We start from the raw sequence: 27,077 nt of genomic DNA on the forward strand, positions 1-27,077 counted from the left end.
CCTAATGCTGGGGGCCTTTCCTGTGGGTCCCTAGCTGGGGCCCCCTGCCATCCAAGTCCCACTTCTGCCTACTGGCGAGGCACTAATTCCCGCTGGGATTCGGTGAGAAACTCACCTGCGAGACGGTAATGAGGCCTGGGAGTTAAAATGACCTGAATCTCACTCCAGCGCAGCCATGATGCCTCACACCGAACTCGCACCCAAAGTTAAAATTGGGGCACTAATGTCAGAGGTCTGAGTTATGAGGAAAGACCGAAGAAACTCGGACTTTTCAGCGAGAAATGAGGAGATAATTCTATACAATTGGGCTCTCTTTGTTCTGCGATAAGAGCAAACAGGACATTCTGAGAATATAAGTACACTTAACCACTTGGATGCTCTATTGTCATTATATGCACTAATAGACAATGGCCCAGATTGCTGAAAAATATCGGCGTCTCAGCGACGCATGGCATTATTAATGCGCAAATTGGCCAGCAATTTGTGGCAGCAAGAGATAGCCTGTGAATTGCAAATTGCTAAAGTTGTTGGCCGATTAGTGCAACTCCACTGTTAGCTTCGCAAAAACAGCATCTCGCACTTAACCTCTCCGTGATTTTCATGAAGTTCCTGCATTTGCACATTAATTGCCAATTAAACTCGCCACAGAAAGTTAAGTCTAGTAATTAACAGCGTAAGTACCCTTTTAACAACGTGATAATTGTTAATGACTGCCAATCAACCTCTTTTGCCCAGAAAGGGAACAATTATAAGTATGGAGTCTCATTCCTTCAGGTTATTAATTGTTTAAGGAGATTTTTTAAATGTCAATTTTAATTTTTTACATTTTTTAAATTTTACCTTTCTGTCTCTTTTCTCTCTCTCTTAATCCAATCTTTCTTTTCCTCTCTTCTTTTCTCTTTCTGCACCTGCTTTTATATTGAATTTATGCACTCTAGTTCACCCTCCTTCTCAGCCCTTCCTCTATTTATTTCTCAATCCTTGAATTGATTGGTTAAGGAGATACATTGGGGGGAATTTTTGGGGGGTCAGCGGGCGTGTTTGGTGGCGGGTCGGGTGGGAAATTTTTTTTTGGCAGCGGGTAGGGAACCCATACGACCCCTCGAGCCTGCAATAAGATCATGGCTGATCATCCACCTCAACTCCACTTTCCCGTCCGATCTCCATATCCCTTGATTCGCAAAAATCTATCAATCTCAGCCATGAATATACTCAAAGACTCAGCATGCACAACCCTCTGGGGCAGAGAATTCCAAAGATTCACAACCCTCTGAGTGAAGAAATTCCTCCTCATCTCGGACTTAAATGGCCCCTTATCCTGAAACTATGCCCCCTAGTTCTAGACACTCCAGCCGGGGGAAACAACCTCTCAGCATCTATCCTGTCAATCCCCTTCAGAATCTTGTATGTTTCAATGAGATCACCTCTCATTCTTCTAAACTCCAGAGAGTATAGGCCCATTCTACACAATCTCTCATCATAGGACAGCCCTCTCATCCCAGGAATCAATCTAGTGAACCTTCGTTGCACCGCCTCCAAGGCAAGTATATCCTTCCTTAGATAAGCAGACCAAAACTGTGCACAGTGCTCCAGGTGTGGTCTCACCAAGGCCCTGTACAACTTCACCTACCATCTATTACATCAGCATCGGTGCCATTGAAACAATCACCTTGGTCCTCAGAATCCCACCATGATCAGCCCCAACACCAGCAGCACCAGCAACAACACCAACCTTCTCCGCAATCAACTGATGCTGCACAGGACACAGGCCATCAGCACCCGACCACATTGTTGGCTGGGAGGCCAGGGATGGCCTCACCATAGCCAGATTTACTTCACTTGATGCTGTACACCCTGGTGCACCAAGTTGGCACCACCCCACGCCAACACCATAAAGCATCCCTACAGTGCCCAAGCCATTCCTTTCACACTCATCGCCATTGCAGGGGGTACCGTTATGTCTCACCATTCAGTGTAACTCACTAAGCCACTTCCAAAGGTGCACACAAATCTGTCCAAGAACGGAAAGTGTTGAAAATAAAGATTTCAATGTTTGACAGCACAGTAACAGAAACTTCACATGAACGTTGGCTAAAACACCCAAGTGGCTACTCTTGAGTGTTGTTAATTGGTATGATTGGACTAGGATAAGGGTGAGTGTGAGGGGTGGCTAGTGAGATGGGGAACTGATAATGTAGATAGAGAGGGATGGGTGGAGATGCAAGGTAAGCTGGCGTGAGCAAGGATGTGCTGGAGTAGGGTAGGGAAGGCAGAGTGATGGGGATGTGATGAGTGGCACAGCAGGATGAGGTTGAGTGTGCCTTTGCAGTAACATTTCGTGATCTACTGAGATTGAAAGGCTTGCGCCACTGCAGCCTGGTCCTCCTGACGACATCCCTGCTTGTGCCCTCCTGTGCAATGAGGCTGCGTTGGTCTCCTGGGGGGGTCTCTTCCGCCCATTGGAAGGGAAGAAAACCTCCCTGTGGCTGTGACTCGCTCCATAAGCATATGGAGGGAGTCATGGGAGAGCCTGGGTGCAGGCGTGCACCTCTGAGCAGTGCTTGTCAGTGTTTGCAGCACTTCAATGCTGTAGAACACTGACAGCACAACTGTCAAAATCAATTTGCGCATGGTCCCTTTAAGGAAACCGGCTGATGATGTGTCATCCAATGACGTCATCAGATCCGCTTCCTTCAATTGGCTGGGAAATGTGCTGGGCGGGCTTAACAAGCCCAATCAACTTAAAATCATTCTACAGAGCGGGCTGGAGCAGGCAGCGGGGATGCAACTGGCCACCGACCCCGGCTGCACCGCACCCGCCGAAGTAGGGGAAATCGCGACCATTGTTTGTCCCGTTGTTCACCAAGGTCCCAGATGCCCTGTTACCCTTGCTATGCCGTTATCAGCTCGCACTTCCAGCAAGTTTGTGGGGAATTTTTTTTTAAACCTAAACGTGTACGAATAAATCTAACAGCGCACGCTCCAGCCAAATTTGGGCCATTGTAGACAGTGTATTTTTTTTTATTCGTTCCTGGGATGTGGGTATCACTGGCATTTATTGTCCATCCCTGATTACCCTTGGGGAGGTGGTGGTGAGCTATCTTCTTGAACCGCTGCAGTCAGTGTGGTGAAGGTACTCCCACAGTACTGTTAGGGAGGGAGTTCCAGGATTTTGACCCAGCGACGATAAAGGAACGGCGATATATTTTTAAGGCAGGATGGTGTGTGACTTAGCAGCGAACTTGGAGGTGATGGTGCTCCCATGCGCCTGCTGCCCTTTTCCTTCTAGGCGGTAGAGGTCACGGGTTTGGGAGGTGCTGTCGAAGAAGGCTTGGCAAGTTGCTGCTGTGCATCTTGTAGATGGTACACACTGCAGCCACAGTGCACCGGTGGTGGAGGGAGTTAATGTTTAAGGTGGTGGATGGGGTGCCAAGCAAGCAGGCTGCTTTGTCCTGGATGGTGTTGAACTTCTTGAGTGTTGTTGGGGCTGCACTCATCCAGGCAAGTGGAGAGTATTCCATCACACTCTTGACTTCTGCCTGGTAGATGGTGGAAAGGCTTTGGGGAGTCAGGAGGTAAGACACTTGCCACAGAATACCCAACCTCTGACCTGCTCTTGTAGCTACAGTATTTATGTGGCTAGTCCAGTTAAGTTTCTGGTCAATGGTGACCCCCAGGATGTTGATGGTGGGGGATTCGGCGATGGTAATGCCGTTGAATGTCAAGGGGCGGTGGTTAGACTCTCGCTTGTTGGAGATGGTCATTGCTTGGCGCTTGTGTGGCACGAATGTTACTTGCCACTTATCAACCCAAGCCTGAATGTCGTCCAGGACTTGCTGCATGCGGGCATGGACTGCTTCATTATCTGAGGAGTTGCAAATGGAACTGAACACTGTGCGATCATCAGTGAACATCCCCATGTCTGACCTTATGATGGAGGGAAGGTCATTGATGAAGCAGCTGAAGATGGCTGGGCCTAGGACACTGCCCTGAGGAACTCCTGCAGCAATGTCCTGCGGCGGTGATGACTGGCCTCCAACAACCACAACCATCTTCCTTTGTGCTACGTATGACTCCAGCCAGTGGAGAGTTTCCCCTCTGATTCCCATTGACTTCAATTTTACTAGGACTCCTTAATGCCTCACTCGGTCAAATGCTGCCTTGATGTCAAGGGCAGTCACTCTCACCTCACCTCTGGAATTCAGCTCTTTTGTCCATGTTTGGACAAAGGCTGTAATGCGGTCTGGAGTCAAGTGGTCCTGGCAGAACCCAAACTAAGCATTGGTGAGCAAGTTATTGGTGAGTAAGTGGCGCTTGATAGCACTGTCGACTACACCTTCCATCACTTTGCTGATGATGAAGAGTACACTGATAGGGCGGTAATTGGCCGGATTGGGTTTATCCAACTTGGCTAGAGGTGCGGCTAGTTCTGGAGCACAAGTCTCCAGCTGGACGGCCAGGGTGTTGTTAGGGCCCACAGCCTTTGCTGTATCCAGTGTGCTCAGCAGTTTCTTGATATCACATGGAGTGAATTGAATTGACTGAAGACTGGCTTCTGTGATGGTGGGGACCTCAGGAGGAGGCCGAGAAGGATCATCCACTCGGCACTTCTGGCTGAAGATGGTTGCAAATGCTTCAGCCTTGTCTTTTGCACTCGTGTGCTGGGCTCCTCTATCATTGAGGATGGAGGTGTTCATGGAGCCTCCTCCTCCCGTTAGTTGTTTAATTGTCCACCACCATTCACGACTGGATGTGGTAGGACTGCAGAGCTTTGATCTGATCCATTGGTTGTGGAATTGCTTAGCTCTATCTATAGCATGCTACTTCTGTTGTTTAGCATGCATGTAGTCCTGTGTTGCAGCATCCCCAGGTCGGCACCTTATTTTTTAGGTACGCCTGTTCCTGCTCCTAGCATGCTCTTCTACTCTTCTCATTGAACCAGGGGTGGTCTGCTGGCTTGATGGTAATGGTAGAGTGAGGGATATGCTGGGCGATGAGGTTACAGATTGTGGTGGAATACAATTCTCCTGTTGCTGATGGCCCACAGTGCCTCAATGATGCCCATTTTGAGCTGCTAGATCTGTTCTGAATCTATCCCATTTAGCACAGTGGTAGTGCCACACAACACGATGGAGGGTGTCCTCAGTGTAAAGACAGGACTTTGTCTCCACAAGGACTGTGTGGTGGTCACTGCTACCAAAACTGTCATGGAGAGATGCATCTGCGACAGGTAGATTGGTGAGGATGAGGTCATATGGACACAATATAACATATCACCCAAATTATAGAATATATGAGCCTAGAAATTACTGTTGCCGATATTAATCATTATTTAAGGCGTGTATGGCATTTCTTTGTTCACTTTTTAATGTGGGCTACTAGAGCAGGTCAGAGGCTGGGTATTCTGCGATGAGTGGCTCACCACCTGACTTCCCAAAGCCTCTCCGCCACCTACAACTCAGGTGTGTGCTGGAATTCTCCCCATTTACCTGAATGGGTGCATCTGAAACAACACTCAAGAAACTCGACAAAGCAATCCACTTGATTGACACTTCATCAACTAGCCTAAACGTCGACCCATTTCACTACTAGCATACAATCTGCAGGATTTACTGTAGCAACTCACCAAGGCTTCTTTGACAGCACCTCCCAAACCCATGACCTTCACAGCCTAGAAGGACAAGGGCAGCATTGGTATAGGAACACTATCACCTCCAAGTTCCCCTCCAAGCCATACACCATCTAGACTTAGACATATATCACCATTCCTTCATCTTGGCTGGGTCAAAATCCAAGAACTCCCTTCTTGTCGGAGTATCTTCACCATACGGACAGCAGCAGTTCAAGACGAAGCCCCACTACCACCTTCTCAGGACAACTAGGATAGACAATAAATACTGGCCTTGCCTGTAATGCACACATCCCGTGAATCCATTTTTAAAAACAATTTATCTAAGATGAATTAAAACCACTACTGAAATAGTAGACCAAAAATGTCATACAAACACTCTAATCATCTGTTCACTAATATTGCCAATAATAATTTCTAGGCTTTGATGTTTAATCTGGCACATCCCTCCAATCTTTGTTGTCCCAAAACATCCAACTCACCTTCCTCAATAAGTCAACTACTGCCTGGTCATATGTAATGAGTAGTCTCTGATTAAATGGCCTATCATCTGTTGTGAGCTTTTTACACCCATTATATGCCAGTTTTTCCTTTAAACATAAGATAATTGAGAATTGGGGCCGAGTGATTTGACCCATGGAAATTTCTTCCTGCAATACATTCTCTTTTCCATCACTTCATGTATATTGTAATTTGTATAACCCTGCTATTTTCAATGCTAAAATTTTACTTGCTATATCCTCACTAACATTTCTCTATGTCAGTGCAATGGTTTTACATATATCATTAACAACTATTACTTCTCTTCATATCTCCTCTGCTGCTATTTCATAGTAATATTCATGCCTTACCTTTTATACCCTTCAAGCAAATGTTTCCGGACCTCTTGCCAGGTCCTCAGAGTGATTGACGTGATGTTCACTGTTTCAGTGACATACTTCCACACTTGTTTCTCCTTAGCAATAATTTGGAGTCATCCACCCCCATCAAAAAGATGATTGTAATAATCCATTTTAGATCTTACCAGAATGTGTGGGACCTGGTCAGTAAATTGGGCTTATCGTGGTTTGGTAGACATGTAAATCTACAAGGCTTTTTTGTCCAGGAAGAAATAAATCATTTTGGTAGTGAATTATAAATAGTGCACCCTTTTACTATTCTTCAATATATGATGGTTATAAGTTTTTCCAACTTTTGTAATACCACTACATGTATATGACTCTACCATGTAGACATAACAGTAATTCTTGGGGCAATTCCATTTATGCCACAACTCTCACTAACCACTATGTTTCAAGGATCCCTTGATATTCAAAACACTTTGAAACTAATGATACCGTAATATATTTACTCAATTGATTGAATTGATGAAAAGTTATATATGCCCAAAAATAATACATTTACTAAACATATCATGGGAACAGAATAAGAAAAGCTTTTAGCTTTCACCTTGTGTCAGTATATCATCTCCTAATTATTACATCCTGAGACTTCTACTCTTTGTTTTGACTTAAATTATTTAGCCACAGTCTTTTATTAACTATATACTTATGATTTTCCTGTACATCTATCAGTGGCCGAGACTAACATTTACCATATTCCCATAGGAGGACTAGAATCTATTTTTCATCTGCTCTGCATTCCAGTTCCGACCAGCAACTGCCAATTCAGTATCTTTTATACAGCCAATGGGAGTTGTAGAATGCAACATTGCGCTCCCACTAACTAACAGGCATACTACACTGCCCAATCCCACTTCAGACTTCTGGCTATCCTACGACTAACCATAGTGCATTGTAGGAGAAGTGTTTAAAACTCAAAATTCTAAATTGCCTTGCCTTGGCTGACCACAAGTATTCCGCAATTTAATTATAACTTAAAAGTGATTGTATTTTACCAGAAAAATAGGGCCTGGGAATAGTTAATGTAAACATTCAGCTTTTGGCCATGTGGCTTTGGTTAAAAATAAAAGATTTATTTTTAATTAGTGTGTTTATTCTTTTTGGGATGGATAATTAGTGAAGTCAGAAATTATAAAATACAAGCAGCCTTGCCTCTTATTTCTAATGAGAGAGGCTCAACTTTACTTTTTTTCTAATTTATTTTCTGCATCTTCTGTTTCTGTGTTCTCTCTCTTGTTTTCTTTGTCACTCTTTTGCTTTATTTTTAATTCTCTGTATTTGCATATGCTTCTCAATTTCTTCTTTGGTACCACTAGATTCAGAAAGAGGGATTCTCTACAATATAAGAAAAAAGGAGGGCAAATCCTCTCCAAAACTGCATGATCAGCAATCCACCATCTAAAACCAAATAAGCTTTCTGCAGTCTTTTCACCCTAGGTCAGTGCTGGCATTTCCCGATGCTGACCAGACCTGTCACTGACTCCTTTCTAAATTGTATTCCAGTATTGGAGCGCGTTCGTTGCTGGCAGCATTGACCAACCACATGCCACTTCCAGCAGCAGTCCTCCCAGTCCCAGTAGGTTTCTTTGCTGTCTATCCGTATTGGAACTCACTTATGTCTCTCAGCATTAGCTTCCACAGTTTGCAGCATTCTCATTGTAGCAGACCAGATGCTGCACTGGGGGAGAGGTAAATCTTATTATTGTATATATTCAATTAAGGGAGAAGTTATTTCTAGTAAGTGGGTAAGCTTATCTTCTTACAAAGAAACACAGCACCAAACAGCTTATCATTATTGTGCACCACTCCCTCGTGCTTAGAACTTCCACATTTTCTTGATAGAACCCTATAACTCAACAACGACTTGCATTTATATAGTGCCTTTAATGTGGAAAAACATCCCAAGGCACTTCACAAAATTAGATAAAAATGAATGCCAAGCCAAAGAAGGAGATATTAGAAGAGGCGATCAAAGTCTTGGTCACTGAGAAGGGTTTTAAGGAAGGAGGTGGAGAGATTTAGGGAGGTAATTCCAGAGGATGGTGCCTAGATGACTGAAGGCACAGCAGCCAATGGCCAATGGTGGAGTGAAGGGAGGGTGGATGCATAAGAGGCCAAAGTTGAAAGAATACAGAGTTCTGCAGGAATTGTAGGACTGAAGGAGGTTACAGAGATAGGGAGGGGTAAGACCATGAAGGGATTTAAACACGAGAATGAGAATTTTAAATTATAGGCATTGGGGGACCAAGACCCAGCAAAGATAGAGGTGATGGGTTAGTGGGGTTTTGTACAGGATAGGATATAGGCAACAGAGTTTTGGACAAGCTGAAGTTTATGGAGGGTGAAGGAAGGAAGGGAGGCCGGCCAGGAGAGCATTGGAATAGTCAACTCTGATGTCACAGGCTTCAGGGCTGATAGGCTTAGGCAGGGGATGTTATGGAGGTAGAAGTAGACTGTGTTTGTGATAGAGAGGATATCAGGTCAGAGCTCAGCTCAGGGTAGAATAGAACGCAGAGGTTGTGAACAGTCTGGTTCAACCTGAAACAATGGCTTGGAAGGCGGATGGAATTGCTGGCAAGGGTACAGAGTTTGTTGTGGTAGCCAGAATCGAAGACTCAAATCAAAATTATACATTAATTGATTGGATATCACCAATGTAATATGACTGAGACATAACATTTTCAGGAGGACTACATCTTTACAGACCAAGGGCTAAAAATTCAGGGGCTTTATGCCACCCATTACCGGCAAAAAAATAGCAAAAAGGCGGCCGCCGCTCTTTCGCCAGCTAGTGGCGGGTCCCACAGCATCCACCATTTTCCCAGGCCCGGCAGTGCTGCCGGTAAGATCCATCACCCTGCAAATTAAAATGAGGGAGAGGTGTGTGGTAAACCACTGTTTGTATTCCATTGTGTACATGCCTGGACATGCCTCGGCTGACTCCTCCCACAAGTCCTAGTATAAAGGTGACTGCTCCCCAGCCCTTTGTATTTCTGGACCGGTCGACCACTCGAGGCAGACCTTCATTCTTTTGTTAATAAAAGCCTTTAGTTACTCTCTTAACTCTCAGTCTTTTATGAGTAATTGATAGCGCATCAATTTTATTAACAAAATTTTTATAATGGAGAAGATCCTCACACCAGCATGCCTGGACTTAGATCATCGGGAGGCGGACTCATCCACCAAGTTTACTCACTGGCTTAAGTGTTTCGAAAAATTCCTGACCGTCTCCGCAGCAATCAAATCGGACGAGGACAAACTGGATGTCCTGACCTACAAAGTGAACCACCGAGTGTACTCGGTCATCCAAGACGCGACCTCGTACGCGGACGCTATCAAGCTCCTCAAGGACCAGTACACGCGCCCAGTGAACGAAGTGTACGCCAGGCACCTTCTGGGGAGTCGTAAACAACAACCTGGGGAATCGACCGTGGAATACCTTCAGGCACTGTCTGTGCTTGGCTGGGCCTGTGGTTGTAAGGATGTAAAGGCCGCCGTGTACACAGAGGAACTTATCCGGGACGCTTTTGTAGCGGGCCACAGATCCAATTACACCCGACAGCGACTGTTGGAGCAGAGTGACCTCAACAAGGCCTCTGAACTCGCACTATCATTGGATGCAGCCTACCGGGGCATGGATGCCTACTCCTCTGCACCGTGGACGCCGCGGGGAATGACAGCCTGGGACACGGTAGGACCGCCTCATAGCGCCGTGCCACCCCAGCCACACCCCAGCAACGGCCCAACTACCGCAGCAGTGTCCCAAGGCCAGTCGGCAGTGCCCCAAGGCCAGAAATGCTACTTCTGTGGCCAGGCAAAACACCCCAGAGCGTGCTGCCCGGCGAAAAACGCGATCTGCTCGGGCTGCGGGAAGAAGGGACACTACGCTAACGTCTGCAGGGCCAAAGCCACCCCGAACCCCAGCAGCGCCGCGTGTGGGCCATGCGGGCCGCCATCTTGGGCCTCCCCGGCCATGTGCGAACCACCGGTACAGCAGCCATTTTGGACGCCTCCAGCCACATGGGGATCATGGACGCCGCCATCTTGGACGACAGCCGGAACGCAGCAGGCCCCCAACACCGCCTCATCTGATACCCGCAGCGACACACCGACCCCTACGCTGGCATCCGTTACACTGGACCAAGCGAGACCGCACCAGCTGGCCAGTTCCACAATGGACATTAAGGTAAATGGCCACGATACAATCTGCCTTTTTGACTCTGGGAGCACGGAGAGCTTCATCCACCCCGACACGGTGCGGCGTTGCTCTCTCCCAGTCCTGCCTGCGCACCAGCGGATTTCTATGGCCTCCGAGTCCCAGTCGGCGGACATCGGCGGCTACTGCGTAGTGACACTCGTAGTAGACGGGACCGTGTACGATCATTTTAAACTTCTGGTCCTGCCCGACCTCTGCGCTGCCGTCCTGCTGGGGTTAGATTTTCAGTGCCACCTTAAAAGTGTTACGATGGCGTACGGTGGACCCCTACCCCCACTCACAGTCCGCAGCCAGCAGCTCCCAAATTGCCCGCCGCGCACCAGGTGCAACCTCTCCACACTCAGAGTCACCCCCCCCCCACTGTTTGCTAACCTCACCCCCGACTGTAAGCCCATCGCCACAAAGAGCAGGCGATAGTGCCGGGGACAGGGTTTTCATTAAAACCGAAGTGGAGCGGCTCCTGAAGGAAGGGATTATTGAGGGCAGCACCAGCCCCTGGCGAGCCCAGGTTGTGGTCGTTAAGACCGGCGAGAAGCAGCGCCTGGTCATCGACTACAGCCAGACAATAAATCGCTACACCCTGCTGGACGCCTACCCACTCCCCCGCATAGCTGATATGGTCAACCAGATCGCGCAGTACCGCGTCTTCTCGACCATTGACCTGAAATCAGCGTACCACCAGCTCCCTATCCGCCCTGAGGACCGCCAGTATACTGCCTTTGAGGCAAACGGCCGCCTCTACCACTTCCTTAGGGTTCCCTTTGGTGTCACCAACGGGGTCTCCGTCTTCCAAAGGGAGATGGACCGGATGGTAGATCAAAATGCGTTGCAGGCCACTTTCCCATATCTGGACAATGTGACCATCTGCGGCCGTGACTTGCAGGACCATGACGCAAACCTCGAAAAATTCCTCCGCACCGCCCAACTCCTGAACCTGACATATAACAAGGAGAAGTGCATATTCCGCACAAACCGCCTCGCCATCCTTGGCTGTGTTGTGGAACACGGAGTCATCGGCCCCGACCCCGACCGGATGCGTCCCCTTATGGAACTCCCACTGCCCCACTGCCTCAAGGCCCTGAAGAGGTGCCTAGGGTTTTTCTCCTATTATGCCCAGTGGGTCCCCTACTATGCGGACAAGGCCCACCCGCTGATCAAGTCCACCTCTTTTCCCTTGACGGCAGAGGCCCGCTTAGCCTTCCACCGTATCAAGGAAGACATTGCCAAAGCCACCATGCACGCAGTGGACGAATCCATCCCCTTCCAGGTGGAAAGCGACGCGTCCGACTTTGCCCTGGCAGCTACCCTCAATCAGGCGGGGAGACCCGTGGCCTTCTTTTCACGAACCCTCCAAGGCCCGGAGACCAGACACTCCGCTGTTGAGAAGGAGGCCCAGGCGATTGTGGAGGCTGTGCGTCATTGGAGGCACTACCTGGCCGGAAAACGATTTACCCTGCTCACTGACCAACGTTCAGTTGCATTCATGTTTAACAACAAGCAGAGGGGCAAAATCAAAAATGACAAGATCTTGAGGTGGAGAATCGAACTTTCCACCTACAATTACGAGATCCTGTACCGGCCCGGGAAGCTCAATGAACCCCCGGATGCGCTATCGCGTGGCACCTGCGCCAGCGCGCAGATCGATAGACTGCGGGCCCTCCACAATGACCTCTGCCACCCGGGGGTCACCAGGTTCTTCCACTTCATCAAGGCCCGCAACCTGCCTTACTCTATTGAGGAGGTCAGGACCATGACCAGGAACTGCCAAGTCTGCGCTGAGTGCAAACCGCACTTCTATAGACCAGACAGGGCCCACCTGATAAAAGCCACTCGCCCCTTCGAGCGCCTGAGCGTTGATTTTAAAGGGCCTCTCCCCTCCTCCGACCGCAATGTGTACTTCCTCAATATTATTGATGAGTACTCCCGTTTCCTGTTCGCCATCCCCTGCCCGGACATGACCAGTGCCACGGTCATTAAATGTCTGAACGACCTCTTCACCCTGTTCGGTTTCCCCAGCTATATCCATAGCGACCGGGGCTCATCGTTTATGAGCGACGAACTCCGTCAGTACCTGCTAACTAGGGGTATTGCCACAAGCAGGACCACCAGTTACAACCCCCGGGGGAACGGACAGGTGGAAAGAGAAAATGCGACAGTTTGGAAGGCCGCCCTGCTAGCCTTAAAGTCTAGGGGCCTTCCAACCTCCCGCTGGCAGGATGTGCTCCCCGATGCGCTCCACTCTATTCGGTCACTGCTCTGCACTGCCACTAACGCCACCCCTCATGAGAAAATGTTTGTCTTCCCAAGGAAGTCCACATCAGGGACATCGCTACCGCCATGGCTGACGTCCCCAGGGCCGGTCCTACTGAGAAGGCACGTGAGGACCCATAAAACGGACCCCCTGGTCGAGAGGGTCGACCTCCTCCACGCCAACCCCCAGTATGCTTACATTGCATACCCGGACGGGCGGGAGGACACAGTCTCCATAAGAGACCTTGCACCCTCGGGGGCCACAGTAACCCACTACTCACTACCACCCACCCCCACGATCCGATATCCAGCCCCAGCAGACGGCAGGCCTGGGCCCCGCGACCCGCTCGACATCTACGAGGACGACACGCCTGTGCCACAGCCTACGCAGGACTCGACGCCGGAAGCTCCACTACCCCTGCCGTCGCCACGCCGATCACAGCGGCAGACAAGACCTCCGGAGAGACTCCAATACACTAACTTTTAATACACTTCACCCCGCCGGACTCAATTTTAAACAAGGGGTGAATGTGGTAAACCACTGTTTGTATTCCACTGTGTACATGCCTGGACATGCCTCGGCTGACTCCTCCCACAAGTCCTAGTATAAAGGTGACTGCTCCCCAGCCCTTTGTATTTCTGGACCGGTCGACCACTCGAGGCAGACCTTCATTCTTTTGTTAATAAAAGCCTTTAGTTACTCTCTTAACTCTCAGTCTTTTATGAGTAATTGATAGCGCATCAAGGTGACATCATGCCGACTTAATGTCAACATGGTGAACTTGGACCTTTGCACTGAGTTCAGTGCTGGGTCCTAAGCTCACCATGTAAACCTAGCGTGCAGCAGACTGACAGAGGCGCTGTCAGCACCTCTTAAAGGGACACACACATCTTTCAGGTAAGTTTGCATTTAAGCTTCTGGACTTTTTTTTATTTTATTGAAGTAGTGGCTTGCTGCAATACATGTTAAAAGCTTTTTAAGTGTGTTGGGAGTGCTGCTGGATGCTTGCAAAGCCTTGGTTGGTAAAGGAAGGCCCCTGAGAAGAAAATGCTGCAAATACTCAGCAGTTCAGGCAACATCCGTGGAGAGAAACAGAGTTCACGTCTCAGATCAAGATATTGCCTGACCTGCTGAGTATTTCCAGCATTTTATGCTGTCATTTCAGATTTAAAGCATCTGCTCGCAGAGAGAAGAGGAAGACGCAGACAAGAAAGAAACAGAAGAAGAAGAAGCCGAAGAGGAGGAAACAGAAGAGGAGGAAGGCGAAGAAGAGGTAGCTGAAAAGGAGGAAACATAAAAGGAGAAAGCCAAAGAGGGGGAAGCAGAAGAGGAGGAAGCAGAAGAGGATGAAGCAGAAGAGGATGAAGCAGAAGAGGGGGAAGCAGAAGAGGGGGAAGCAGAAGAGGAGGAAGCAGAAGAAAAGATGCAACCCAGACAGCCCCTTTCTGGCTGGGATATCCAGGATGGAATCATCCGCCTGCCTGCGGTCCCAGTGACCACAACCCCAATTCCCCTTTCAACATTAGTCCCACACCTTACCTTCCCTCTGTTACTGTCCATCACAGCGTCCTCTTGGCCATGATGCTGAAATAAAAGCTACCACAAAGCAAACATTCCCATCCAACTTTATACATCTATCCATCCAAGATGACATCAAGAAATCAACTCATCATCCTTATGCATTCCTTTAGTGACTGTCTTGTGTGTGCCTTTGCCTATCCTACTGATGTCATGCAGTGCTACTCCAGTGGCTGCAGCATGGCTGGTGGAAGGCTGCTGACTTTCAATGGGGGACACTTGCTGGGCGACCTTGAGGAGCTGGTGGTTGGGAGCGTCAAATCGAGTGATGATGTTTCTTCTTCTTCACTCTCCTCTCCATCTTCTTGGCCAACCACTGGCTGGGCAAGTTGCATTTCTTGGGTTTGTGAAATGAGGAAGGCACAAGGGTGGAGTTGTGGTGAGGGGAGGGTGGGAAAGCAAGAGGTGCATGCCAGAAGGAGCATAATGTATCAGGATACCAGCATCTTGTTTCCTTTCTGCCCCGCCGCTGGTCGTCAGATTCGGAGGAAGAGCAGCGCGGCTTAGTGCTGCCGGATGAACAAGTGGCTCAGCACACAGCCTCCTTGGAGGAAGATGAAGAGGACGAGGAAGAGGACAAGGGGGAGGATGGAGAATGACGCCTTGTGGGGCCGGATGTGGCCAATCCAGCAGCAGGCGACCACATTGCTGGCTGTCAGGCAAGGGATGCACTCATCCATGCCAGATTCACGTAAGCTTATGCTTCAACCACAGGTGGCTGGCACATGGAGATGAATATAAGTCCGACATTCTCAAAACCCCAGGCATCATCTGTCCAATAAACGGTGGTTTGCGCTCAATGTCACCACCAACATTCCACATGGAAATCACCCTGAGCCCTCACTCTTGAACTTCCATTTCCCAGAACACAGAGGCCACACTTTAGGTGATCTCAGCAGATCATTAAACCTTTTTCCACACTGAACCCTAGTGTGTCTGCACACAGACCTCGAGCTCACCTCCTCAGCAATTTGCAGCCAAGCTGCCTTGGTTTGCTGAGGAGGCCTCCTCCTTCTGTTTCCAGGGAAGAGGAGCTCCTGATGTCCTCTAACTCCCTCAACAAGAGCATGGCGAGAGCCCTCATTGAACCTGGGTGCAGCCTTAATTATTGAGGCTGCCGTTCCTGCAGCAGCCAGCACCTTTAAGAGAAAAAAGCATTAATATTACTAAGCCAATGATTGGAACAAATCTGGCATCTTTTTCATTTCATAGTCAGATAATAAATTGATATATAAAAAAAACATAAATATCTTTCTAGAATAATATGACCAGCAATTTTATTCATTAAATTTTGTTCAGAACAGACGCTGTCAACTCTCCTTTCTATATAATACAGCACCAATCTATCCCATTGACATTTTTCCCAAAGGGGACATGGCCCCTTTAAATTTTCATCCAAACAACACGTCACCAGACGCGAGAAACTGACAGCCTCCAAGCAATTGCCTGGAGGGACCCGCACGTCGGCCATAACGAGGCCAATCAAGGCAAAATAGTAAGTTTAGGGAGGCAGCAGCCGGGAGCAGGTCGGAAAGCCTCCAAGCAGTGGACACACACTCAACCCGCCTCCATTAATAAAATCACGGCCTTCGACTCCCATGCCTGCACTAACGCCACCAGGAGGGTGTTACACAGTAAGTTAGTACTGGGCTAAAAATCTTTAGCCCCCAGCACAAATTTTTCTCCGCTAGCGCTTTGTCCATTTTCAGCAGCTGTTAACCGGAGGCTGCGGTGACACTGGAAACTCTCGTGGTGGCCACGGATTTTTAGCCCTAAGACTTTTGTCACCTCTTCTAATATCTACTTCTTTGGCTTGGGATTCATTTTTATCTGATTTAGTGAAGCGGCTTTGGTTGTTTTTCCACATTAAAGATGAACATACATTGTATGACTTTTGATAGTTTAAAATCAGCTCTTTGCAAGTGTAAAAGTGCGCTACAACTTTTTCGTACTGAGGATACTGATACTGAGGATACTTTCTCACTAGGTGAGCAAACCCAAGATGAAGTAGCAGTTTAGCACCCATAGAAGGCAGGGTATGGAAGGCAATCAAGTGGGCAATGGGAGATCAGAGCAAAGCACGGAGTGGTTGGGAAACGGCATTGATCTGAAGGGAAAGCAGTTGAGGCAGACAGAGGAGGAACAGGACAAATGTTTAAATTTGATAGTGGCTGCAAGCTGGGTCAGGCATTCAGATGTCAGATAGGCAGCCAGATGGATTTGATTGCAAAAGGTAAAAATTGTCAACTAGTCTTTAAGCTCTTGCTATTTTTCTGAAACATACATAACAAAGTTATAAAGGATAATGGTCAAAAGTACTAGGATTACCAAATATTAGTAATTAGATTACAGATTTATCAAAATCTGCTGGTCTTGAATGTTCCTAGCTTACATGAGTAATCCTTTACAACTCAAAATGCTCTGCACTTGATCTTTGTGCTTCTTCATAGGCATACAACATTACTTATTACTGCACCTACCATCACTCAAACAACTTGAATTTATAAAGTATCCTTAACACAGTAAGCATCTCAAGCTGCTTAACAAAAGACAATGGACAATTGTAGTAGAGTTGGGGGACATAACCAAAGGCATGATCAATGAGAAAGGTTCGACAAAAGTTTTTGAAGGTAAACAGAAAGGTAGCTAGATAAAGAGTGCGCGTCAGAGAGTTCCAGAGTGTAGGGCCAAGACAGCTCAAAACTCTGCAACCAAAGGTGGGGCAAGCAGACGGGGAATGCACAGAGGCCAGAATCGGAAGAGCAGCTGGCAAATGGACTGGAAGAGGTTACGAAAGTAGGGAGCGTAAAGTCCGTGAAGGGGTTTGCAAGCAACGACTTTCAATTCAATGCTTTGAAAATCACTTCTTGTTGGATGATCGAAGATCGTTGATAGTGTCATGGAGAAATCACTTTAGACCTTTTGCACAGAAGGCAACATGTCCCCAGACATTTACAAACAACATTCTTAAACCAGCTCCTAGGAAGTGCGTAAGAGCAACCCAGGTTAGTCCAGTGGAAAAGAAAATCACAGTGAAACTCAAACTCGTAGTTACCACTGGTATGCCAACACTCTAGCTGCTCAGACTTGAAATTCCAAAATGACAGTCCTGGGAATATTATGGAGCGATTAGTACAATAAAGTAGATTTTTTATATCTATACTGTACGTAAAAATATATTGAACAGCTTGCCAACAAGATTTTGAATGGATTAGTCTGTAAATCAAATTTAATTTTAATTATGGCATTGCATATAGTTTCTCCATGGTAGGGAGAAGAGTACCTCAAATTAAATTTTCAAACAAGAAATAAAAATAATAGGTCTACCAGGATCTTCCATGCTGCAAGTATGCAGAAGAATGAATGAACTTCATTATAATTAAATTATTTCCTAATGAGGATGTTCCTTTTTTTGCTCTTATTGAAATTCAATAGTAAGATTTCACTTTGATTGACCACATATAGGCCTCACATCCTCAGATTCTTCTGGCAAATTAACCAACTGGCAGCTAACTGTAAAACAGGAACCTCTTCAGACTCTAAAGAGCAACAAATTTAATGATCATCAAACCAAACTATACAATATAAACTCCCAACAGCATTTTCATCAAATATGTCTATTTTGTTTCCTTTTTGTAGCAGTCCTGGAGTTTAGCACTCTGCCCCAAGATGTGGACAGGGACATTATAAGAATTATGCTTGTGCATTGTATTGAGGTTCCAGTACTACTTTATTCAAGATTGGAACAAATGTGGACTTCAACCCAATGGAATAAGACTACCTCATTGGTAGCATACAAAAGCCACTGAACCACGATATCTCATGTTTGCTTTACTTTTTCCCACCATTTTTTGTTATTTTACTTTCTCTTACTATTAAGCCTCCCGTGTCATGCACTATTTCCTGATTGAGAAGGTGGGCAGGTAACCTGCTCCTAGAACTCTGCTAATGACATGTCTGACCTAGCTGTTAGGAGCTCCAGAAGTAAATAATCTACCAGTATTCCCTCATCTACAGATTCCATTCAGCAATTATTTTGGGTGGCATAGGTGGAATTTAAATCTCCATTTAGGAAACCGCAAGGTTCAAGTGGTAGTAAATGGGTTTCTACCACTCAATGGCAGAGTGCCAAAACATCACACCAATATGCCATATGATGCATCAAAGGTGAAGCAGGATTGGGAAGAAATCCTTATCATTAAAGAGTCAGGCATCCAAACCACCTCTGCATTTTTAAAAGGTCATAATCCTGATTTTAAAATGTTTACCAAACCACTTTTCCTTTGTTTGCCAAGGTTTACAAAAATACAAGAGAGTAAAGAATGGCCCAAATTTACTAATGCTGCATTTTACCTTCCCATTCCAGCACTTACAAGCAAATGCAATGTGCAAAAAGCTGACAGATAAATATTCAGAATTGTTGTGTATCATCACACATTTCTATATAGAATACAGTTCTTAACTAAGGTGCAATTGAACATGGTTAGTGCTGTCAACAGACGCAATGCTAATAACAGTTTATGAATCTTGGTCAACTGTATGAAGTCATTGATATAAAATCCTATATAAATATGTTCCAACTGTGTACTATCTGGAGCCATGTCAAATGTATATGAATTGAAAATATTTAGCATACAAGAAATACATCTCTTTCTAATCCCCATTTTAAAATACATTTTCCTAATTCAGTCCTTTAACATGTACTATTTTGCAGCCAAGTGAGTGGGAAGGTGGACCTGCATTTTCAGCAGGCAACTCAGGAGTAGTCCTCCATGCCAACATGCATTTTCCCTTCCTCCATGTATGGAAATACTGCACCGCCTCTCAATGATGGCCCAGTCAAGTTCAGGATTTATGATGTGGGAAATGTATGAAGAATGTACAACCTACATAATAGCATAGCATTAATACCACCTCAAAATGTAAACCATTTAGGAAAGTTCCCTTCTGAAATTCCCAATCTCCAACATATGTAATGAAAGACTCTTTACCGGTATTCCATCTTGCAGTTAAATTGTCTTTACAAATTGATTCTAACTCTAGACAAGAAAATCTTAAGTCGATTCAACCAACAACTAAACTGTGCCATATTTCTATGGTTCACGTTGAATCACCTGATGATCTAGTTTGGCAGCAATCCAAAGCTATTATTCTTATCCATCAATGTGCAGAGAAAAGCTAAGCTATAAAATATGAGAATATATGAATGAGAAACCAAACCAAAAAGACCTAACTTTTGTAAAATAACGTACACAGGAAGTGAAAGGATGCAAAGGTGCAATCGTCGTGGGTTCATCAAGTCAATCACTCTCTCAGGAAAAACTTAGCTATAAACAGAGAATACATTAATCCTAGTGGTGGAAGGGGTTAACTTTATGAGTAATGAAGAACCCACATTTGTCCATTTCTGTGTGCATCTTCAAAAGCTTGTTTCCTTTTATAGAGTCTGTATAGACTGTTTTTAGCATGATCTTGTGTTTTCTATCCTTTAACACATTTACATATCATGTCACCATCAATCATTCATTATTATTCATCATCAGTTAGCATGCAGGTACAGAAAGCAATTAGGAAGGCAAATGGCATGTTGGCCTTTATTGCAAGGGTGTTGGAGTACAATAGTAAAGAAGTCTTACTGCAATTGTACAGAACTTTGGTGAGACCACACCTGGATTACTGTGTACAGTTTTGGTCTCCTTATCTAAAGAAGCTTCAATAAATTGATTCCTGGGATGAGAGGGTTGTCCTATGAAGAGAGGTTGAGTAAATTGGGCCTATGCTCACTTGAGTTTAGAAGAATGAGAGGTGGAGTTGAGGTCGAAGATCAGCCACGATCTTATTGAATGGCGGAGCAGGCTTGAGGGGCCGAATGGTCTACTCCTGCTCCGAATCCTTATGTTCTTATTCAGTTATCAAAATTGATTTGCAAGATGACCACTGATCTTGTCATGTAAACCATAACCTTCCCTTAACTAAAACTTCATTGGTTATCAAAACAAAGGTCATTGTACTTAGATCAAAATCCACTTAAATAAAATTGTATTAAAAAAAAACTATTATCTCATAATCTGTTTTACATCACATGATTTATATATAGAGCTTATATAATGGATGATGATAGTACCATCAACTGAAAGAGCAAAACTTTAATGTTTTATTACAGGTATTAACTCATTTCATAATGTCTTTTTATGCAAAATATATACATATTTAACAATATGTTTAAGTTGCTGACTTAGAGAATTGTAGAGTGCTCTCATATGCTCTGCATTTGTGTTAGCTTTCTCGTGTTTAGAGATTTCCATAATAAATTTGAGAAATAGATTCTAAGTTTATCAGACTTTTGTTTACATTACCATCTGATGTTTGGCTGACGTTAGTTCTCACTACTTCTAGCTTCTACTACACCACCAGAGGAGGTCATCTTCAGTAATATCACAGCTGCAAAACAATATCATATGGTTCACAAAAAGTTATAATCAGCTTATTATACATCCTTACTGCTATTATACCAATTCCTGTTAGTAGAAATAAAAATGTGGAAATAGTGTTCACTACAATCACAAACACAAATGATGAATATCAAAATAAGCCTGAAGCCTCATCACTATGGTAGCCACAAATATCAATATTATTCTGCAACATAATTCAATAAAGTCTCAGACTTTAAAACTTGGAATAATTATTTAGAATATTGGCCTGGATTTTGCAGTCGGTGGCGTACCTAAGGGGTACGCCACCGGCATCTGAACAGAATGTGCACTTACCTGATGGGGACCCTCCTTTGCGAACTTGCTAGCAGATGCTGCGTAGTAGACAGCAGAGTAATGGCCCACGGATCCCATGGGGCGCAGCGTGTACAAAAGCGTACCTGGGATCACGTGGGCTGGTGCTCCAATCAGGAAACAGAAGTGACATGTATTTGGAGAATTCATCTTTGAAGCTTTATATTTGGAGAATTGATCTTTGAAGCTTTCTCAGAGAAAGAATAGAAGGAAATAAAAACAGGAAAAATAAATAAATCCAAGGAAAAGAGGAGGCAGATTCCAGTAGTTAATGGCACTCAGGAGAACCAGGATGAAATTCAGTTAAATTATCATCTGCTATATTCCCATTTCTTTTAAAGAAACACAAATTTAACAACATCCACTATAAGTTATTAGATGATTCCGTGTGTATGCCTGTCAATTTGTGCTAATATTCCACATTTTCTCCAGGTGCCATCCCAAATGAGACACTCAGGTTCTACAACTTTATACGTTCCTGGGTGTCATCTAATTGAAAAAAAGCTTTTTTTAAAATTCCAATACAGTAATAAAGCATCAGATGAAGATTTTTTATTGACGGGTATCCCCTTACGTTGTGGAAACAGGCCCCGCGCCTGTTTCCTTTCACGTAAAATTGTCGTACGTAATTGCTGGGCAGTTGGTGGGCAATTAGCCCAACTCTGCGCCAGCAATTAGGTTTTCAATGTCGGTACGGTGTCGGCGAGGATGATCTGTCAAGTCGGAACTTGACAGATTGCAAGTTCGGGATTTATGACGGCGTACTCTCAGAGTAGTAGGCCTGCAATAGATTTTACTATATTTGTGAAGTCACAACCAGTGGTTTATTTCTGAACCCAGAACCACTTTACAAATTGTGTGAGCTACCATCTACAAAAGTCAACTTTGTTTCTGACTACCGAAGCACTGACACTGGTTTGAGAGGAAGCAGGCGGAAGTTAATTCATTAAATTTCTCCTAACTCAATAAAATTAAATAAACACGAATCCCAACCCCACTTGAAATACTTTCTGTAAATTATGTCTTTCCTTTCATTCTCGCTCTATTGTTTTATCCCAGTTTTCTTTCTTCCGTATGCCCCTTCTCCAAGCTCTGTCTCTTGCACTATTGCCTGCCTTCATTCCCCTCAAAGGTTATTTTATGCTCACATCCATCATTATTTCTTTTGTGTCTCCTTTCCCTTTCCATTATTGTCTTTTTCTATAGTCTCCACCTCCAGCTCTTCCACAAGATCTGCTTTTGTCTCGGATCTTCATCAAATTTTCAACAGCTGTGTAGTGCACACTGCTTCAAACAGCCACAATTTCAGTACTTTGTACTCATGGGCACTAATGCCAGTTCAGCGCAAAAAAGTGCTTTCACACAAAAATATATGCAGTTACAAACCATAAACATTTAAACGTACCTCAACAGCACATAATGGATGGTATAAAAATGATAGGACTCAGTGGTTTTCACAAAAACAAACCACCAGTGAGTTGGGCTTATGTAGGTCACAAGCCTGTATTTTGGCAAACTACTGAGTCCTGCTGTGCATCCTGTATATACTAAACAAGCAGTGGTGCCTTGCTGGGTTTATTTCACATGAAATAAACCTCACAATGTACCAGTATTTAAGACACTAGTGAATTATAGGCAAGATCACTGAGAAATTAGTTTTGTAAATTCTATGCATTTCAGCACTTCCCATGATAAATGACTTCCTTTACGAAAAGAAATTGGCTCGAGGGATGAGAAAGCAACTCCCAGGGCATGTTTCTGTGCTTTCAAAATATATTCCTGTGAAAGCATTATCTAGCACAAATCACCACTGTTTCTCCACACTCTCAGCATCTGGGCACATGACAGTGCAGCACTATGGTGTGGTTTTTTTTAATTCATTCATGGAATGTGGGCATCGCTGGCAAGGCCAGCATTTATTGCCCATCCCTAATTGCCCTTGAGAAGGTGGTGGTGAACCACCTTCTTGAACCACTTCAGTCCATGTGGTGAAGGTACTTCCACAGTGCTGTTAGAGAGTTCCAGGATTTCGACCCAGCAACAATGAAGGAACGGCAATATATTTCCAAGTCAGGATGGTGTGTGACTTGGAGGTGGTGGTGTTCTCATGCGCCTGCTACCCTTGTCCTTCTAAGTGGTAGAGGTTGTGGGTTTGGGAGGTGCTGTCGAAGAAGCCTTGGCGAGTTGCTGCAGTGCATCTTGTAGATGGTACACACTGCAGCCACGGTGCACCAATGGTGGAGGGAGTGAATGTTTAAGGTGGTGGGTTGGGTGCCAATCAAGCGGGTTGCTTTGTTCTGGATGGTGTTGAGCTTCTTGAGTGTTATTGGAGCTGCATCATCCAGGCAAGTGGAGGGTATTCCATCACACTCCTGACTTGTGCCTTGTAGATGGTGGAAAGGCTTTGGGGAGTCAGGAGGTGAGACACTCGCCGCAGAATACCCAGCCTCTGACCTGCTCTTGTAGCTACAGTATTTATGTGGCTGGCTCAGTTAAGTTTCTAGTCAATGGTGACCCCCAGGATGTTGATGGTTGAAGATTTGAATGTCAAGGGGAGGTGGTTAGACTCTCTCTTGTTGGGAGATGGTCATTGCCTGGCACTTGCATGGGGCAAACGTTACTTGCCACTTATCAGCCCAAGCCTGAATCTTGCTGCATACAGGCACGGACTGCTTCATTGTCTAAGGAGTTGCGAATGGAACTGAACACTGTAATCATCAGTGAACATCCCCACTTCTGACTTTATGATGGAGGGAAGGTCATTGATGAAGAAGCTGAGGACAGCTGGGCCTAGGACACTGCCCTGAGGAACTCCTGCAGTGATGTCCTGGGGCTGAGCAGATTGGCCTCCAACAACCACAACCATCTTCCTTTGTGCTAGGTGTGACTCCAGCCAGTGAAGAGTTTCCCCTAGAATCCCATTGATTTCAGTTTTACTAGGGATGCTTGATGCCACACTCGGACAAATGCTGCCTTGATGTCAAGGGCAGTCACTCTCACTTCACCTCTGGAATTCAGATCTTTGTCCATGTTTGGACCAAGGCTGTAATGAGGCCTGGAGCCCTGTGGTCCTGGCGGAACCCAAATTGAGCATTGATGAGCAGGTTATTGGTGAGTAAATACCACTTGATAGCACTGTCGACGACACCTCCCATCACTTTGCTGATGATTAAGAATAGACTGATGGAGCGGTAATTGGCTAGATTCAATTTGTCCTGCTTTTTGTGGACAGGGCATACCTGGGCAATTTTCTACTTTGTTGGGTAGATGCCAGTGTTGTAGCTGTACTGGAACAGGTTGGCTAGAGGCGTGGCTAGTTCGGGAGCACAAGTCTTTAGCACTACAGCCGGGATGTTGTCGGGGCCCAAAGCCTTAGCTGTATCCAGTGCGCTCAGCCGTTTCTTGATATTACGTGGAGTGAATCAGATTGGCTGAAGCCTGGCTTCTGTGATGGTGAGGACCTCAGGTGACAGTGATGTTGTGTATGACATTGCACTGATCATCCAGTGCTGATCAGCGATCCTTTATTTAAATTTGCACCCTGAGGCTCCAGAATTACATAAAAGAATGCACTGTTTGTGTAAAACTGTGTACCAAATAGTTTTTCATTTGTTTGTCAAAAATACCAATGTTCTTGTCATTGCCAAATCTCTTTTTTTTCTCTTTTCATGTATATACTGAACAGTCATGGCAGACTGCAGGGGTGTCCAACAGATGATGCCAGATTCCCATGCAGCCCTAAAGCTCAGGCAACTCAGTCCTATTTATGCTTATATTTCTTATTTTGTGGGCTTATAGGGTTGGAAATTATTGGGGGTTTTTAAGCACTGTTGCCTCACTGGTGGTTAAATCATGAATTACAACACCAAGATCTGTTAGTATCAGCAACTGAGATATATGCAGATTAATGAGAAAATGGGAATAAACTTCATTTGTGACTCCCAAGGCTCATGGTACACACCAATGTGACCATAAGGACAAAGGCTTGGGATACCCCTGCCTTACTAGGTTTATTGTACATGAAATGTACATGTATCTGAGACACTTACGAGTTATGAGCAGCACCAATGAAAAATGTAGCAATTTATTACCATTTTCTTTTCTCTTGTAGGTTTAATAGCAGACAGCAAAAGATAGCAGGCTCCCACAACTAAATTATTTGATGTGGCCAGGTGTGGCATTGTACCATGTAGATTGTCTTGCAGCAATATGTACTAGTGATATAAGTATTTATTTTACTAAAGTACTGGGAAAATTCATAACTTCTATATTTTTAATTCATGTCTATACCCAACAGCAAACCCTGGCACTAAACGTAATTAAACATTCTGTTTGTTATCTCTCCCATGGCCTTGCAAACCAATGTTCAAGACAACTATCACAAATGAACATTAGTAATATCTGAACCAACACTGGTATATGTTGCACATTACAAGATGAGCGATTAAATAAGAGTGTACATTTAAATATTTCCATGCGTTCTTTTCTCAGTTCATATATACGTAAATACAGATATATATATATGTAAAATATGATATGGTAATCATACAGCAACACATATTGAAAACAATGTGGCCTGTTGGCAAAAATTTTGGCTGTTATCCAGTTTCTTCCGCAGTGGGGATATGGATTCGTATTACATAGGTTATCACAAACACGTGGGATAATTTGACCTGCTGGTTTACTACGACTGGATGGTAGGTCGCGTGTGTTGTGCGCTTTCCTGCAGGGACCGCTCCGCCTACCCTTTTCGCAATGTTGACGCAATCTATAAATAGTAGAACAAAAGGACAACTTCCTTGAAGCTTGCTGAAACTGCATAAAATGGTAAGCTTTGTCGTTGGGTAGAACATAAGCGTCGATTTTTGCGAAGATTCTTTATTCTACAGAGTACACATTCTGTTTCAGTTGGATTACGTGAGGTATCGATTTTCGCGAGTCAGTAAGTGTCCCACAGATTCTATTAAAACTACATAAAAAGTGTTCAGTCATATACCTGTGTAAATCTTATCAACCACTGTTGTTTCTTTTGTTCACTACATTAAATATTATTTAGGGACAAAACACCTTAGTTTGTGGAGCCTTTAAACTTATGTGGCGACTGTGTAGCGTATAACTAAATAGTGTATGATCGAAAAGCATGTTTTGGAGTATATTAAATTGCACCCGAGCGGGCATCAACTTGACTGGTACTAATTGTACTGATAGCTAACGACAGAATGACGCAATTCCAGATTTAAATTAAAAAATTATTGATGCGAAATGTATACGTGCAAATAGGACAGTCGCATATGATACGCCGGTTTGTTTATTTTCGTGTAGCTATTTTGTTCACTCTTGTTCCGCATATCCTAAACCGTCGAGAAACCAGGGCATCTGATGTAAGAATTTCCGTAATTAGTGGAGAAAGAAACGTGGTACGTTGTTTATTTGCGATGATATTTGCCTGAGGTTGGGTTAAAACTGTTTTTAATAACAAATTAATGGAAAAAGAGAGAATAAAAGTGCGACCTCTCTCTGTTTACCTATTATTAATGTCATCGCCGGATTATGCTGCTTGTCTAAGCAGAACAGCACACCTTGACTAAACAACTCCGACAACATGGCATAGAAGCAATAATACTACTACAGTATTTACATTGATACACGGTGGTACTCCGGCGTAGGGAGATTGACAGCCCGGACCGCCATACAATACTCGAGCTAGAATCGGGAA

At 44.9% G+C, this 27,077-nt stretch overlaps 2 long non-coding RNA genes across 3 annotated transcripts in view; one reads left to right on the forward strand and one right to left on the reverse strand.

Moving 5' to 3' along the window:
- Positions 1-27,077, reverse strand: part of LOC147107398 (uncharacterized) — a 127,082-nt gene that overhangs the window by 93,304 nt on the left and 6,701 nt on the right. For both annotated transcript variants that reach the window (XR_015080787.1, XR_015080788.1), the window contains exon 2: positions 20,933-21,017. This is a non-coding gene — a long non-coding RNA (uncharacterized LOC147107398). The remainder of the gene's footprint in view (positions 1-20,932; positions 21,018-27,077) is intronic.
- Positions 26,195-27,077, forward strand: part of LOC147107399 (uncharacterized) — a 71,791-nt gene continuing 70,908 nt past the window's right edge. Inside the window, exon 1 of the long non-coding RNA XR_015080786.1 lies at positions 26,195-26,303. This is a non-coding gene — a long non-coding RNA (uncharacterized LOC147107399). The remainder of the gene's footprint in view (positions 26,304-27,077) is intronic.

The sequence above is a fragment of the Somniosus microcephalus genome, chromosome 14 (genome assembly GCF_052327205.1).
Source record: "Somniosus microcephalus isolate GS21.2 chromosome 14, FLI_Smic_1.0, whole genome shotgun sequence".
In the NCBI taxonomy this organism is placed as follows: Eukaryota; Metazoa; Chordata; class Chondrichthyes; order Squaliformes; family Somniosidae; genus Somniosus; species Somniosus microcephalus.